General features: G+C 50.9%; 1 protein-coding gene across 2 annotated transcripts in view; it reads left to right on the forward strand.

Annotated features, from left to right (window-relative positions):
• The window catches only part of LOC138662933 (oocyte zinc finger protein XlCOF8.4-like), a 70,540-nt gene that overhangs the window by 41,325 nt on the left and 15,932 nt on the right, over window positions 1-13,283 (forward strand). The window lies entirely within an intron of this gene.

Here is a 13,283-nt window from a genome sequence, read left to right on the forward strand (position 1 = left end):
TGGGCGGGGCCCCTCAGGGTCTGATTTGGTGGGTGGGGCACCTCAGGGTCCGATTTGGTGGGCTGGGCACCTCAGGGTCCGATTTGGTGGGCGGGGCCCCTCAGGGTCCGATTTGGTGGGTGGGGCCCCTCAGGGTCCGATTTGGTGGGCGGGGCACCTCAGGGTCCGATTTGGTGGGCTGGGCACCTCAGGGTCCGATTTGGTGGGCGGGGCCCCTCAGGGTACGATTTGGTGAGTGGGGCCCCTCAGGGGCCGATTTGGTGGGCGGGGCCCCTCAGGGTCCTTTTTGGTGGGCGGGGCCCCTCAGGGGTTGATTTGGTGGGCGGGGCCCCTCAGGGTCCGATTTGGTGGGCGGGGCACCTCAGGGTCCGATTTGGTGGGCGGGGCCTCTCAGGGTCCGATTTGGTGGGCGGGGCCCCTCAGGGTCCGATTTGGTGGGCGGGGCCCCTCAGGGTCCGATTTGGTGGGCGGGGCCCCTCAGGGTCCGATTTGGTGGGCGGGGCCCCTCAGGGTCCGATTTGGTGGGTGGGGACCCTCAGGGTCCGATTTGGTGGGTGGGGACCCTCAGGGTCCGATTTGGTGGGCGGGGCCCCTCAGGGTTTGATTTGGTGGGTGGGGACCTTCAGGGTTCGATTTGGTGGGCGGGGCACCTCAGGGTCCGATTTGGTGGGCGGGGCCCCTCAGGGTTCGATTTGGTGGGTGGGGCACCTCAGGGTCAGATTTGGTGTGCGGGTCACTTTAAGAGCTGATATTATCTGGCAAAACTGTGTCCTGGTGGGGTCATGTAGAGTTCGTAGGCGTTGGCATAGTAACTGTGTCTGACTGCGCATATCAATAAGCTAATCAGCCAGGTGGCAGTTGGCAGTTATTTTGAAATTGCCTCAGAAATCAGCCATTATACCCTATTGGAACAATTTCCCCATTGAAATACATTGAGACAAAATTTTCAAATGCCAATTGCGCCAAAACTACAAATCCAATTGACACGAAAAATACTTAGCACACCTCTCAGGAACGCTGGCTTCGAAATGACGCCTCACTGGAGTCTGTGTGTGCAGCGGTTCGGGCCGCATTAATTGCGGAAAAAAACTGAATAATTTTACCACGATCGGATTACAATAATAATACTAGATGGGTATTTCCTGAAGGAACTACAGATAGTGCTTTGGAATGGTGCCCGGGCTGCCCCTGCAAGACTTTCACACATGGGTGCCCCTCAGGGTTGAGGATTTGGTGGGCTGGGCACCTCGGGGTCCAATTTGGTGGGCTGGGCACCTCAGGGTCCGATTTGGTGGTCGGGGCCCCTCAGGATCCGATTTGGTGGTCGGGGCCCCTCAGGGTCCGATTTGGTGGTCGGGGCCCCTCAGGATCCGATTTGGTGGTCGGGGCCCCTCAGGGTCCGATTTGGAGGTCGGGGCCCCTCAGGGTCCGATTTGGAGGTCGGGGCCCCTCAGGGTCCGATTTGGTAAGTGGGGCCCCTCAGGGACCGATTTTGTGGGTGGGGCCCCTCAGGGTCCGATTTGGTGGTCGGGGCCCCTCAGGGTCGGATTTGGTGGTCGGGGCCCCTCAGGGTCCGATTTGGTGGTCGGGGCCCCTCAGGGTCCGATTTGGTGGTCGGGGCCCCTCAGGGTCCGATTTGGAGGTCGGGGCCCCTCAGGGTCCGATTTGGTGGTCGGGGCCCCTCAGGGTCCGATTTGGAGGTCGGGGCCCCTCAGGGTCCGATTTGGTGGTCGGGGCCCCTCAGGGTCCGATTTGGTGGTCGGGGCCCCTCAGGGTCCGATTTGGTGGTCGGGGCCCATCAAGGTCCGATTTGGTGGTCGGGGCCCCTCAGGGTCCGATTTGGTGGTCGGGGCCCCTCAGGGTCCGATTTGGTGGTCGGGGCCCCTCAGGGTCCGATTTGGTGGTCGGGGCCCCTCAGGGTCCGATTTGGTGGTCGGGGCCCCTCAGGGTCCGATTTGGTGGTCGGGGCCCCTCAGGGTCCGATTTGGTGGTCGGGGCCCCTCAGGGTCCGATTTGGTGGTCGGGGCCCCTCAGGGTCCGATTTGGTAAGTGGGGCCCCTCAGGGTCCGATTTGGTAAGTGGGGCCCCTCAGGGTCCGATTTGGTGGTCGGGGCCCCTCAGGGTCCGATTTGGTAAGTGGGGCCCCTCAGGGTCCGATTTGGTGGTCGGGGCCCCTCAGGGTCCGATTTGGTGGTCGGGGCCCCTCAGGGTCCGATTTGGTGGTCGGGGCCCCTCAGGGTCCGATTTGGTGGTCGGGGCCCCTCAGGGTCCGATTTGGAGGTCGGGGCCCCTCAGGGTCCGAATTGGAGGTCGGGGCCCCTCAGGGTCCGATTTGGTGGTCGGGGCCCCTCAGGGTCCGATTTGGTGGTCGGGGCCCCTCAGGGTCCGATTTGGTGGTCGTGGCCCCTCAGGGTCCGATTTGGTGGTCGGGGCCCCTCAGGGTCCGATTTGGAGGTCGGGGCCCCTCAGGGTCCGATTTGGTGGTCGGGGCCCCTCAGGGTCCGATTTGGAGGTCGGGGCCCCTCAGGGTCCGATTTGGTGGTCGGGGCCCCTCAGGGTCCGATTTGGTGGTCGGGGCCCCTCAGGGTCCGATTTGGTGGTCGGGGCCCATCAGGGTCCGATTTGGTGGTCGGGGCCCCTCAGGGTCCGATTTGGTGGTCGGGGCCCCTCAGGGTCCGATTTGGTGGTCGGGGCCCCTCAGGGTCTGATTTGGTGGTCGGGGCCCCTCAGGGTCCGATTTGGTGGTCGGGGCCCCTCAGGGTCCGATTTGGTGGTCGGGGCCCCTCAGGGTCCGATTTGGTGGTCGGGGCCCCTCAGGGTCCGATTTGGTGGTCGGGGCCCCTCAGGGTCCGATTTGGTGGTCGGGGCCCCTCAGGGTCCGATTTGGTAAGTGGGGCCCCTCAGGGTCCGATTTGGTAAGTGGGGCCCCTCAGGGTCCGATTTGGTGGTCGGGGCCCCTCAGGGTCCGATTTGGTAAGTGGGGCCCCTCAGGGTCTGATTTGGTGGTCGGGGCCCCTCAGGGTCCGATTTGGTGGTCGGGGCCCCTCAGGGTCCGATTTGGTGGTCGGGGCCCCTCAGGGTCCGATTTGGTGGTCGGGGCCCCTCAGGGTCCGATTTGGAGGTCGGGGCCCCTCAGGGTCCGAATTGGAGGTCGGGGCCCCTCAGGGTCCGATTTGGTGGTCGGGGCCCCTCAGGGTCCGATTTGGTGGTCGGGGCCCCTCAGGGTCCGATTTGGTGGTCGGGGCCCCTCAGGGTCCGATTTGGTGGTCGGGGCCCCTCAGGGTCCGATTTGGTGGTCGGGGCCCCTCAGGGTCCGATTTGGTGGTCGGGGCCCCTCAGGGTCCGATTTGGAGGTCGGGGCCCCTCAGGGTCCGATTTGGTGGTCGGGGCCCCTCAGGGTCCGATTTGGTGGTCGGGGCCCCTCAGGGTCCGATTTGGTGGTCGGGGCCCCTCAGGGTCCGATTTGGTGGTCGGGGCCCCTCAGGGTCCGATTTGGTGGTCGGGGCCCCTCAGGGTCCGATTTGGTGGTCGGGGCCCCTCAGGGTCCGATTTGGTGGTCGGGGCCCCTCAGGGTCCGATTTGGTAAGTGGGGCCCCTCAGGGTCCGATTTGGTAAGTGGGGCCCCTCAGGGTCCGATTTGGTGGTCGGGGCCCCTCAGGGTCCGATTTGGTAAGTGGGGCCCCTCAGGGTCTGATTTGGTGGTCGGGGCCCCTCAGGGTCCGATTTGGTGGTCGGGGCCCCTCAGGGTCCGATTTGGTGGTCGGGGCCCCTCAGGGTCCGATTTGGTGGTCGGGGCCCCTCAGGGTCCGATTTGGAGGTCGGGGCCCCTCAGGGTCCGAATTGGAGGTCGGGGCCCCTCAGGGTCCGATTTGGTGGTCGGGGCCCCTCAGGGTCCGATTTGGTGGTCGGGGCCCCTCAGGGTCCGATTTGGTGGTCGGGGCCCCTCAGGGTCCGATTTGGAGGTCGGGGCCCCTCAGGGTCCGATTTGGTGGTCGGGGCCCCTCAGGGTCCGATTTGGTGGTCGGGGCCCCTCAGGGTCCGATTTGGTGGTCGGGGCCCCTCAGGGTCCGATTTGGTGGTCGGGGCCCCTCAGGGTCCGATTTGGTGGGCTGGCACCTCAGGGTCCGATTTGGTGTGCGGGTCACTTTAAGAGCTGATATTATCTGGCAAACCTGTGTCCTAGTGGGGTCATGTAGAGTTCGTAGGCGTTGTCATAGTAACTGGGTCTGACTGCACATAGCACTGAACTAATCAGCCAGGTGGCAGTTGGGCTGATTTCTGAGGCAATTTCAAAATAACTGCCATTATAAGCTTATGGCAAGATTTCCCTATTGAAATGCATTGAGACCAAATTTTCAAACGCAAATTGCGCCAAAACTACAAATCCGATCGACACGAAAAATACTTAGCACACCTCCCAGGAACGCTGGCTTCGAAATGACACCTCACTGGAGTCTTTGAGTGCAGCGGTTCGGGCCGCATTAATTGCGGACTGAATAATAATAAGAAGAAGAATAAGTTGACTACGGTGGAATAACAATACAGTGCTTTTTCAAAGCACTATAAATACTCACTTAGCCTCATTCTTGGTGCAGATACTAATGAACCCAGGATCTATGAAATATTTACCATACGATAGTTGGATAGACAGGAGTGTATCATCCATGAAGGTAGCCCACTCGGTTGCTATGATGCCTATGAAGTGACAGGGCTCGGTGGGGTGTGGTATTGGTCATCCTCTCCTTCCCATCATCACAATGTCAGCGATATCCACATTCCCATGATGGTGATACCGCTGAATAGATTAGTGAATCAGGGAGTGGAAAGCTCCTGATCCACCATTCAGCCTTCACTTCTGAGTCTGAGACTCCGTGCACTGCAGGCACAATGACGTCACTACATCACACCTCTAGTCCGGAACCTCAGTACTCACACCGCACAGACCAGAGCAGCGCTCCTCAGGAACCGGGTTGGCTGAGTAGTGTTGGGACTCTCATACTGAATGTGTGGCTGGTAGGGGCCATTATACTGGGGTTGTGGTGGACTGTAAATGCCTCCATACTGAGGGGGGGTTATTATTTTGTGTAGCAGGTTGTGGTGGCCATAACTAGAGATGAGAGAATATGTTCAGTAAACGATCGCCAAACATAAATTTTCCGGATTCATGATCGGTAACATGAGCATTTTTCTTAAGATTGGAAAAAGTCAGTAACATTCGGTAAAATACATAATAGAAGCCGGCAATACATGTGCCGCGTTTAGTAAAATCACAGCCACCAATGTGGGAGACTGGGGTTCAAATCCTGGCTCTGCCCTGTTGGACATAATATACCAGTAGTGGTCCATAACACTATGGTGCCTACCTCAATAAACATGAGAGGGTCACGAGCAAAGAGAGTCATGCCGGCTCAGACATCACCTGGATTAACAAGGTCTGCGTCAGCTGTCGAGGAACCAGAACAATCTGATGATAAATGGGCTACTGGACCAAACCATACAAAGACAAGGCAAGAGAACCTGGATCTGATGGAATGCTACTATAACAGCAGACCAAATGAGAGAGGATATATGAAGCATATGAGGAAACTCTGGATGGATACAAGACCTGCATGTCCACTAACTGAGAAACAACTAGTCACCCAACGTTTCAATATCATAAAGAGAAAGCTATTATCACAACATGAGATGGATGAACTGCACTGCAGATCCACCCCACATGAAGACCTGGAAGAACAACATGTACAACCCCTTGAAGATCCTCATCCAACCCTGCAACTAGAGAGCACTTGAAGACACAAAAGCGCACAGAGAGGTAAAAAAAAATCGCCAAGGTATACCCATAATAGAGCAGTCCTGTCTAATGTACATAATCCCAATCTGATGTATTTAAAAACCTGATCATCTGTATAGTACCTGTTTGAACAGGGCTCAGAGAGAAAATATCCATGTAGAACATGCAAGATGGAACACCTACAATGCAAATGACCCACAGGAGTGGTGGACTCCCCAGTCTTGTAGAAACAAGAGAACAATTATAAAACCAAAAACACATGGGCTACTTGCACAGTGAACAAGACAGGACTGCTCTATTATGGGTATACCTTGGCGATTGGTGGAGCAGCTTAACATACTTTTTTTGCAAAAAAACGTATTAACTAAATACCCTGTATTTTTTCATTTTTTGACTAGCACTTGCTTATTTACTGTGACTTTTTTACAACAGAGTATTTTTTGACCTCTCTGTGCGCTTTTGTGTCTTCAAGTTCTTTGGTGGTGTGAACAGGTTTCTACAGACTTGTTCACTATGCAAGTAGCCCATGTGTTTTTGGTTTTATAACTAGAGAGCACTGCAGCTGGTCTGAAACAGAGGATCTTAGATCAACTAAATACCATCAATACCAGAGATCGACTGCCAAGGCTCAGCAAAGAAACAGCACCAGACAGTATGCTAGAGGATGCTAATAGAGCAGGTCTTGCATCAATAACTACCACCACCATAACTCAAACTAATAACCTGATCTATGCTACTGCCTCAGCATTCATGGAAATGCTTGGCTATACAACCAGCAAGAACAACAGAAGTACGTGCTCCCCTTGGAAAAGAAGACTGTAGACAAAGAAGGGAAGTCAGCCAACTATCATAAATACAGAAGTGTGTAAGGATCAAGAATAAGACCAAGATGGACAAGTACAAAGGCCTGACCCCAACTGAAGAGAATGCTAAACAAAGGATCACAGCACTCACTGCAAGACTAGGGCGATACACTAGAGAAGCTGAGGCCAAGAAAATAAATGCCCTGTTCTCCAAAGAACTATCCAAAGTGCACTCCCAACTACAGAGGAACAGCACAAAGTCAGCAACTCCACCAATAGCAGAGACTGAACAATACTGGAGGAAGATATGAGACAAGGAAAAAACACAACACCAGTGCAATGTGGCTGCAATATTTGAGAATGAAGCACAGCAACCACCTAGAGCAAGAACCAGTCACCATTCCATAAGCAGACATCCAACAGCGGGTCAAGAACATGAAGAGCTGGCCCAGACATGATCCTCACCTACTGGCTATAGAAATTCACAGTGGTACATGAATGCATGGCAAAGCAGATGAACCAACTGCTGGAAGCAGGCCACCACCCAGCTTGGCTAACACAAGGAAGAACAGTGCTGATCATGAAGGATCCTCACAAAGGAACAGTTCCATCCAACTACCGCCCAATAACCTGCCTTACAACAACATGGAAACTTCTGTCAGGCATCATAGCCACCAAGCTACAGAACCATATGAACCAGTGCATGAATCCAGCTCAGAAAGGCATTGGGACTGTGTTGTGAATTCTGCTCTTGGGCTCCCTCCAGTGGTTGTAGGTGGGAATGCAGTTGTCTCTGAGTCGCAGTCCTGGCCAGGTGTATCTGCTGATTGCACTGCTGGCTGGGATATTTAGGTGTGCAGGATTCATTAGCTCTTGCCAGTTGTCAATGTTCCTTGTGAAGTGTTGGATCACTTTCTGGCTTCTCCTGCTTAGCTGCCAAATTCAGCAAAGATAAGTGTTTGGTTTTTTGTGTCTGTGGCACACTGCTGTGTGCTTGTTTTTGTTTGTATTCCTGCTCTGATTGTAGGATTCGCTGGAGTTGCAGATATACGCTCCTACATCTTTAGTTAGATGTAGGAAGTTTTTGTATATTCTGCTGTAGATATTTTTGAAGGGTTTTAATACTGACCGCACAGAACTCTGTCCTATCCTGTCCTATTTAGCTAGAGTGGCCTCCTGTGCTAAATCCTGTTTTTCTGCCTGTGTATGTTTTTTCCTCTCTGACTCACCGCCAATATTTGTGGGGAGCTGTCTATCCTTTGGGGATCTGCTCTGAGGCAAGATAGTATTCCTATTTCCATCTTTAGGGGTATTTAGTCCTACGGCTGTGACGAGGTGTCTAGGATTGTTAGGTACACTCCACGGCTCCTTCTAGTTGCGGTGTTAAGTTCAGGATTGCGGTCAGTATAGTGACCACCTTCTCCAGTGAAAGTTCTCATGCTGCTCCAAAGTCACCGGATCATAACAGGACTGACACCAGAGGCTCTAAGCACCAGCTCCTAGTAGATAGAGCAGTCGCTCAAGACTCAAGATCCAGCACAGCCTGACTACAGGGGAAGCCTATGACTCAATTCACACACATGGATCTGTGAATGCTTGGCTCTGTACAATGTCAACAGGAAATTAAGAACCGTCCTCATAAACGCAATGGGGCTATGGAGAACAATATTGGAAGTCAACTCAATACAACTAGCACAAGAGACCATTAAATGTGACATATACCAAGGTGGTGCACTGTCCCCATTGCTCTTCTGCATAGTCTTGAGCCCCCTCAGTCAGATAATTACAGAGTCTGGCTATGGATACAAGTTCAAGAGTGGAAGCCCCATCAGCCACCTCCTCTACATGGATGACATCAAGCTGTATGCAAAAAGCGAACGAGACATCAATTACTGATCCACCTGACAAGGATCTACAGTGAAGACATCGGGATGTCCTTCGGACTGGAGAAGTGTGGCTAGTTGGTAATAAAGAGAGGCAAAGTAGTCAGGACTGATGGAGTGTAATTACCAGCAGGGCACATAGCAGATGTACAGACATGATACAGGAACTTCGCCATCCCACAGGAATACGGTAACCATGATGAGGAGGCAAGGAAAGCAGCAACATCCAAATGGCGCCAAAAGATGAGATGCTGAGAGAAAGCCTAAGGCAGCAACAACAGATCTGGAAGAAAGAACAGGAACATGAACCGCCATGGCAAGACATGCCGCTGCATGGGCTGTACCATCGACAGATAATGGAGGTGGCTGACATGGAGAAATCCTACCAATGGCTTGAGTAAGCTGGACTCTGAGACAGCATAGAGGCACTAATCATAGCGGTACAAGAGCAAATACTAAGTACCACATCCATATAAGCAGGAATCTACCACACAAGACAAGACCCAAGGTGCAAACTATGCAAAGAAACCTCAGAAACCATCTATCACATAGTGGCAGGATGCAAAATGCAAGCAGGAACAGCATATACAGAATGCCACAACCAAGTAGCGGGAATTGTATACAGGGACATCTGCACAGCATATGGGCTAAGTCCAGGTGGGACACCCCAGAAAAGGTGGTGGAGAACGAAAGGACTAAAATCCTGTGGGACTTCAAGATCCAGATGGATAAGCAGGTGTTGGCTAACCAACCAGACATTGTGATAGTAGACAAGGATCAGAAGACAGCAGTGATAATAGATGTGGCAGTGCCAAGTGACAGCAACATCAGAGAGAAGGAATATGAGAAGCTGGAGAAATACCAGGGCCTCAAAGGAGAACTGGAGAAGATGTGGAAGGTGAAGGCAACAGTGATTCCAGTGGTGATAGGAGCACTTGGAGCAGTGACCCCTAAGTGGGAAGAATGGCTACAACAGATCCCAGGAGCAGTATCTGAGCTCTCTGTCTAGTAAAGCGCAATGCTGGGAACAACTAAGATCCTGCGCAGAACCCTCAAACTCCCAGGTCTCTGGTGGAGGACCCGAGAATGTGAAAGGACAACAAAGACCACCTCTATTGGGGGTGAGAAGGAAGTTTTTTTTACGGATGTCCATGACACAGTGTATATATATTACATAGATAGAAGAAAAGGCGGTAATTCTGAAGCCGCGGTAGTGTAAAATCAGTGCAGGAGCCAACAGGATAGAAGACATGGATTACATACAGTAAATAGAATAGATAGATATATAGATGTCAGTGACAAATACAATTAGTACAGTGTGTGCAGCTTACTGTACATGTATTTAATAAAAGATCATTTTTCTGAAAAAAAAAAATGGCATGGGCTCTGTGAGATCTCCGCTAGCACCTTGAGGAAGTCGCACGATGCAGAGGCGAGTTCACCGGGAGGATTTCACTGCGATGAATTTCAACTCTCCTCTGCACTGTGCGACTTTCTCATGGTGCTAGCGGGGATCTCACTGAGGCCACCGCAGTTCAGCCCGGCTGGGAGCGCAGCCTCAGTGATGTCACCGCTAGTCACTGACGCTGCGTTCCCAGCAGCTCACTCACCAGTGGTTCTCCGCCTGGACGGTTACATCTTGGCACCGTCCAGATTGAAAACTATTTCTCCTGTAGACATGGATTACGGCGTGGGACAGATCGACAGACAGGTATGGTATATTGTTGTTTTTTATTTTAGTTTTAGCACAGGAGATCGAGGGCTTTGGTGGAATTAGGCGACGTCGTAAATATGGTTTAATTGAGATTATTAAAGGAGTCTGTGTCATTTTTTCAATTCACTTTATTCTTGCTGTGCCTTTATTTACCATATAACTATAGGATTAGTAATGGATCGGTGTCTTACTCTCTATTACTAAGCCGTGGGCTTGATGTCACCTGACAATACAAAGGTGACATCAACTACACAAATTTGAACCCCACTTGCCACCGCTACAGGGCAAGTGGGAAGAGCTGGGCAAAGCACCAGAATTGGCGCATCTAATAGACGTGCCTTATCTGGGCAGCTGCCGGCTGCTATTTTATGGCTGGGGGGTCAATATCCATGGCCCCTTAGCAGCCTGAGAATACCAGCCCCCAGCTGTCAGCTTTAGAAAAGCTGGTTGTTAAAAAATGGGGTGGACCCCATGCCATTTTTTAAAATTATTTATTTAAATAATTAAAAAGCGTGGGGACCCCTTTATTCTTGATAACCAAGATTGCTGAAGCTGACGGCTGAGGGTTACAGCCCCCAGCTGTGAGTTTTGCCTGGCTGGTTATCAAAAATACAGGGAAACCCATGACTTTTTTTATTATTTATTTACAGCGCCAGAGCAGCTTATGTATACCCTCCATCATCTGCGCTCACGTTGTTTTTTGCTGCATTTTTATATGCTAATTTTCAGCTGCTTTTTCCATTACCAGCAAAGTCTATAAGATTTCAGAAATCTCATACACCCATTAGTTTTTTTGTCATCAGGATTTTGTGCTTTGTAGCATTTTTTTTACATAGAGCATGTCACTTCTTTCAGCAATTTTGCAGTGTTTTTTACACATTGACTTGAATGGTTGTAAAAAAAAACGCGGAAAGTATGCAGGTTGACCTTTTTTTTGCAGCGTATTTGCAGTATAAAAGTCAAGGACAGCCGGATGTGACCTCACACTCGATGACAGGCTGCATGATGCATCCATTCAGCCTGTCATTGAGCAGACTGGACCCGAACCCCATTCTCTTGAATGGGGGGCCGACAATACAGTGTTGGACATGCTGTCATATGCATGACAGCGCAGCAAACACCGCTTCTGAACGGTGGTGAAACTGTCCTCGCTGGTCAGAGATCCACAGTTCCCCCACTGTCAAAAGACAGCGGCAGCACTCAGCTGTGATGGAAGGTGTACAGGTTACCTCCGGTCACTGGTGTCAGCTGATGGGACAACTGCTCCCATCATCCTACACCGGCTAATAACAGCGAGAGCAGGAGTGTTCATCAGCTGCTTCTGTGCCGTAAATACATAATTAAAACAAAAACCTGCGTGGGTTCCCCCTATTTTTGATAACAAGCCAGGCAAAACTCACAGCTGGGGGCTGCAACCCTCATCTGTCAGCTTCAGCAAGGCTAGTTATCAAGAATAGAGTGGTCCCCACACTGTAGTTTTTAATAATTCTCCTCTGTACCGTGCGACTTTCTCACGGTGCTAGCGAGGTTTCTCTCCGAGGTCACCGCAGTTCAGCCCGGCTGGGAACCGAGCATCAGTGATGTCACCGCTAGACACTGAGGCTGCGCTCGCAGCAGCTCATTCACCAGTGGTTCTCAGCCTGTACGGTCACATCTTGGCACCGTCCAGGTTGGAAACTATTTCTCCCCCAGACATGGATTACGGCGTGGGGCAGAATGATGGAGAGGTGAGGGATATAGTTGTTATATTATTTTTGCTTTATTACAGGAGATCGAGGGTTTCGGTGGAATTAGGCGAGGTCGTAAGTATGGTTTAATTGAGATTATTAAAGGAGTCTGTGTCATTCTTTCAATTAAAGGACTTTTTCTGTCTGTGTTTTCTTACAATGTTTAGAAAAGGAGCCACTACAAAAATATCTGCACACCACCCATAGATAATATCAAAAAAAGACAACTTTATTGGTGACAAATAATTTAAAAACAGTTAAAAATACAAACAACAACTCCCCCATCCGACCTGTTCAAAAATATGAAAATACATGGCTGCACAGGTAAAAATAAAACATACTGAATGCTACCCTACAGACCAAATAGCACTACAGAAGCACATACACTATAGCTCTAGACCATGCAGTCAGCGGAAATAACACCTGAGCCCATAATAGGGACAAAACAGGAGGAAGTGGGGGGGAGAGACGAATTAACCTAACCCCCCACAAGACAAATCAATATGGTCACAGCTGACATGCACAGAAATGTCCACAGGAAAACCCTAAGGACATGTAGTACCAAAAGATGGCAAGAAAATAAGAAAATATAATAAAAGGTCATACAATGTAGCAGAGCCCAAAGGGGAAAAGTATGCACCTGATACCCTTCAAATCACCTGTAAAGAAGAGGGTAATCGAGCAGCCCGATAAAGAACAGGATCGTAGGGAAGGAGATCCCAACGCGTGTCGCGGTTACAAGGACCGTTTCATCAGGGGAAGACTGATGAAGTACTACATGTCCTTAGGGTTTTCCTGTGGACATTTCTGTGCATGTCAGCTGTGACCATATTGATTTGTCTTGTGGGGGGTTAGGTTAATTCGTCTCTCCCCCCCACTTCCTCCTGTTTTGTCCCTATTATGGGCTCAGGTGTTATTTCCGCTGACTGCATGGTCTAGAGCTATAGTGTATGTGCTTCTGTAGTGCGATTTGGTCTGTAGGGTAGCATTCAGTATGTTTTATTTTTACCTGTGCAGCCATGTATTTTCATATTTTTGAACAGGTCGGATGGGGGAGTTGTTGTTTGTATTTTTAACTGTTTTTAAATTGTTTGTCACCAATAAAGTTGTCTTTTTTTGATATTATCTATGGGTGGTGTGCAGATATTTTTGTAGTGGCTCCTTTTCTTCTTTTCTAAACATGTTTGTGTTGGCCACTTTCTTCTGCACCCCCATGACTTATGGGATATATGTTATATTTTGTGTAGTGCGCCAGCTACTCTGGTATCTTTTCTTACAATGTGACTATGGGGTTAGTAATGGGGGCGACTTATTGATGCCTCTCCATTACTAACGTCGGGGCTTGATGTAACCGGACAATACAAA

The sequence above is a fragment of the Ranitomeya imitator genome, chromosome 2 (genome assembly GCF_032444005.1).
Source record: "Ranitomeya imitator isolate aRanImi1 chromosome 2, aRanImi1.pri, whole genome shotgun sequence".
In the NCBI taxonomy this organism is placed as follows: domain Eukaryota; kingdom Metazoa; phylum Chordata; class Amphibia; order Anura; family Dendrobatidae; genus Ranitomeya; species Ranitomeya imitator.